Source organism: Chiloscyllium plagiosum, chromosome 10, assembly GCF_004010195.1.
Source record: "Chiloscyllium plagiosum isolate BGI_BamShark_2017 chromosome 10, ASM401019v2, whole genome shotgun sequence".
NCBI lineage: Eukaryota > Metazoa > Chordata > Chondrichthyes > Orectolobiformes > Hemiscylliidae > Chiloscyllium > Chiloscyllium plagiosum.
The window spans coordinates 27,943,072-27,947,785 of record NC_057719.1 but is presented as its reverse complement, the minus strand read 5'-3'; the positions used below and the strand labels follow the sequence as shown (position 1 = coordinate 27,947,785).

General features: G+C 43.1%; 1 long non-coding RNA gene across 1 annotated transcript in view; it reads right to left on the bottom strand.

Annotated features, from left to right (window-relative positions):
• Positions 1-4,714, bottom strand: part of LOC122553460 — a 35,590-nt gene that overhangs the window by 12,594 nt on the left and 18,282 nt on the right. Inside the window, exons 3-4 of the long non-coding RNA XR_006312718.1 lie at positions 3,277-3,378; positions 3,067-3,141 (exon numbers count right to left, since the gene is read on the bottom strand). This is a non-coding gene — a long non-coding RNA (uncharacterized LOC122553460). The remainder of the gene's footprint in view (positions 1-3,066; positions 3,142-3,276; positions 3,379-4,714) is intronic.

Genomic DNA, 4,714 nt, shown 5'->3' with positions numbered 1-4,714 from the left:
TGTGTGTCTGTCTGGGTTGGGGGTTGTGAGTGTGAGAAAGTGTATGTGTGTAGTGAGTGTAGAGTGTCTTAAGTCTGTGAGAGGGTGCATGTGTGAGTGTGGGAGTGTGTGTGTCTGTAAGGGGGTGTGTGGGTGTCTGTGTGCACGTCTCTGTATATGTGTGTCCGTGCGTATGTACGTATGAATGAGTGCGTGTATGAGTTCATGCCACATTACAGGTGACCACAATTGCACTATACACACACACACACACACACAGAGGCACTCCTATACACACATACACATGGACACACATATACACAGACGCGCACACAGACACCCACACACCCCCTTACAGACACACACACTCCCACACTCACACATGCACCCTCTCACAGACTTAAGACACTCTATACTCACTACACACATACACTTTCTCACACTCACAACCCCCAACCCAGACAGACACACACAGACGAAGACCCACATACATACATATATTTTGTGGGGTAAATTTCTACTTGCAGGATTACATTGTACTTTGCTCAAAAACTGCATGCATTCATGTAAAACTCTGAGCTCAAAAACTGCATGAATTCATGTAAAACTCCATTATCTCACTAAACATCATGGCATAGACAGAGAACATAGGGGGCTAACACCTTCAACGTATTGTCTAGTTATCATCCATTGTTAACAGCTAACCTGAGAATGCAACTTTTAAAAAACGGTTTTGTGATTTACAGATGAAAGAAGTGAAACTATCATGGTATTCAAAAAGATGAAAGACTTAACAATCAATTTTTCAATGTATAATTTCAGTTACATCACTGTAAATTTTTGCTCCAAATTCTGTGTTAGGATTGAGCCCTCCACTATCACCTGATGAAGGAGCGACACTGCAAAAGCTAGTGCTTCCAATTAAACCTGTTGGACTATAACCTGGTGTTGTGTGATTTTTAACTTTGTACACCCCAGTCCAACACCAGCATCTCCAAATCATCCTAAACATAAACCTTCTTCTTCCTCTTGACCAGAGATTCCACTTCCTTCGTAAACCATGGCACCCGCGCTCTACAGCTTCCTCCCTGCCTGACAGGTAAATACTTATCTAGGACACACAGGAGCTTTTCATTGAATAAGCTCCACATTTCTAATGTGCCCATCTCCTGCAGTTTCCTTCCACATCCTATGCTTCTAAATCTTGCCTAATCACATCGTAATTGCCTTTCCCCCAGCTGTAACTCTTGCCCAGTGGTATGCACCTATCCCTTTCTATCACTAAAGTAAACATAACAGAATTGTGATCGCTATCACCAAAGTGCTCACCTACTTCCAAGTCTAACACCTGGCCGGGCTCATTACCCAGTACCAAATCTAATGTGGCTTCGCCCCTTGTTGGCCTGTCTGCGTACTGTGTCAGGAAGCCCTCCTGCACACACTGGATAAAAACTGACCCATCTATAGTACTCATACTATAGTACAATATTTGGAAAGTTGAAGACCCCATGACAACTACCCTGTCTCTCTCACTCCTATTGAGAATCATCTTTGCTATCCTTTCCTCTACATCTCTGGAATTATTCGGAGGCCCATAGAAAACTCCCAACAGGGTGACCTCTCCTTTCCTGTTTCTAACCGCAGCCCATACTACCTCAGTTGACGAGTCCCCAAACATCCTTTCTGCAACTGTAATACTGTCTTTGACCAACAATGCCACACCTCCCCCTCTTTTACCATCTTCTCTGTTCTTACTGAAACATCTAAATCCTGGAACCTTCAACAACCATTCCTGTCCCTGCTCTATCCATGTCTCCGAAATGGCCACAACATCGAAGTCCCAGGTACCAACTCATGCTGCACGTTCACCCACCTTATTCCGGATGCTCCTGGTGTTGAAGTAGACACACTTCAAACCACCTTCCTGCTTACCAGTGCCATCTTGTGTCCCTGAAACTTGATTTTGGACCTCGTTACTCTCAACCTTTTCTATACTCAAACTACAATTTTGGTTCCCATCCCCCTGCTGGATTAGTTTAAACCCACCCCAATAGCCTTAGCGAATTTCCCCCCCAGGATATTGGTACCCCCCGGTTCAGAAGCCTGGATATTGTCCAGATCTTGTTGCATTGGAAGATGGACTGTTTCAGTATCTGAGGAGTCATGAATGGTGCTGAACATAATACAATCTTTGGCAAACATCCTCGCTTCTGACCTTACGATGGAGGGAAAATCATTGCCAAAGCAGCTGAAGATAGTTAGGCCTGGTACACTACCCTGAAGAACTCCTGCAGAGATATCCTGGAACTGAGATGACTGACTTCTAACAAACATGGCCATCTACCTATGTGCCAGGTATGACTCCAAACAGCAGAGAGTTTGTCCTCTGGTACTCATTGATTCCTGTTTTTCCAGCATTTTCACCATGACAGTCAAAATCATTTAAAAAAATACTGTTTACACCTCCTAGTGCTGCTCTGGGGGTCAGGAAACAGTCCCATCTCCCATTTCCCTTCCACAATGCAAAACACAGTCCCAAATACAAGTTAATATTTTGAAAACAGAATTCAAGCTGAGCATGGATGTTTTGTGTGTTAACTTTCCCCTGAATATTCACACACAGTTCGAATGAACAAATATCCACTTTGCCTTGCTGTTATTGATTTTGGCAGGAATTCAAATGATGTCATTCTATGCCTGTCGATGGCAGGAGGCACTAATGGAGGGTAAGGTTGCAGCTTAAGCTTCTGACTGCAGCAATACTTCAGGCAACTTAAATCGAAATGTTCGGGGAACAGAGGCGGCTACGGTACTTACTTGCACCAGAGCATTTGGAATGTTCTCATACAAGCTGACAAAGTGAACCTTCCCCAAGTCACTAATCACAGACAAAACTTTTAAACTCAATAGTGGGAGCATGTAAATCTAGTCACTGTTGAACTGTTGCTCATCAGACTTCCTGTTCCATGATTTCAACATAAGATAGTATTCCAAGCCAGTTGTCTGGCTGCCAAACTGGAAGCTGCATTATGCAATTGTTCAGGGCATCCAGCTGAAACACATGTTCGGCTCCTCGAAAATGCTTACCAAGTCTTTAAATATTGTTTTAGACATCCATCAGAAATTGGATCTACTGAAGCCTAAGCAAAGCCTTGGGGCCCTCTGAAAGAAAATGAGAGAGTATTTTTTTAAACGATTTATCTCAGATTGGGGATAACGAAATCATGTGGTTTACACGGCAGTAGTGCAGGCCACTCACCTCATCCTGTTCAGTACATCCCACCAGGAACTACTTACCAGCTTATTCAGCATTCACTGGAAGGTGATAGTCTCATAGTACTATCACTAGACTGTTACTCCAGAGGCCCAGGTAATGTTCTGGGGATCTGGGTTCGAATCCTGCCATGGCAAGTGGTGAAATTTGAATCCAAGAATAAAAGAAATACTGGAATTAAGGATCTAATAAAGAATCCATTGTTGAAAAGCAAAATGTCTGGTTCACTAATGCCCTTTAGGGAAGGTAACTGCCTGCCTTACCTGGTCTGGACTACATGTGACTCCAGACCAGTTAAGTGTCAACCACATGTGACTACATGTGGTTGACATTTAACTGACTGCCGGGCAATTAGGGATGGGCAATAAATACTGGCCTAGCCAATGATGCCCACATCATGATATGGAGATGCCGATGTTAGACTGAGGTGTACAAAGTTAAAAATCACACAACACCAGGTTATAGTCCAACAGGTTTAAATTGGAAGCACTAGCTTTCGAAGCACTGCTCTTTCATCAGGTGGTTGTGGCGTACACAATTGTAAGACACAGCTATAAATTCTGTGTCTTACAGTTGTGTACTCCACAACCACCTGATGAAGGAGTGGGGCTCCGAAAGCTAGTGCTTCCAATTAGACCTGTTGGGCTATAACCTGATGTGTGTGATTTTTAACTTTGATGCCCAAATCCTGTGAATGAATTTTAAAAATGCCAGCCAATTTGATAAAGCCCATAGCCGGCAAACTGCACTTAGATACTGGCTTTATGAAAACGTGATTCAAGGGTTGTTTTAGAGGCAGCCTCAGACTTTGAGGCGAGTCCCATTTCGATCCAATTTCCACCACAAAATCCATCTGTGGTATTTTTTGCACTCAGGGTTTTTTTGCCTGCTTTTAGAATAAGAGATACTAATTACAAACAGGCTATTGCTAATACACAGCAGCTTTACAAAAGCTGAAATTTCATATTCAGTGATAAGGCTATAAGACAGCTTACAAACACTGACACCAAGACAAGTGAGTTATAGTCAATTCCTGAGTGGAAACTGTTTGTCACATCCTGCTGGAGGTCATTCTATTCTTGCAATGTAATTTGCCGGGTTGAAGTATGTAACATAACCTATAAAAACCACAGTCTTAGGAGTGATAGTAGGCCATACAGTAAGATCATGGCTGATATTTGACCTCCATTTAATTTTCCCCATAGATACCCATATCCCTTAATTAAAGTCCAAAAGTGTCTTGTGTTATGTTAGATACAAGGTAAAAACAATGACTGCAGATGCTGGAAACCAGATTCTGAATTAATGGTGCTGAAAGAGCACAGCAGTTCAGGCAGCATCCGAGGAGCTTTGAAATCGACGTTTCGGGCAAAAGCCCTTCATCAGGAATAAAGGCAGTGAGCCTGAAGCGTGGAGAGATAAGCTAGAGGAGGGTGGGGGTGGGGAGAAAGTAGCATAGAG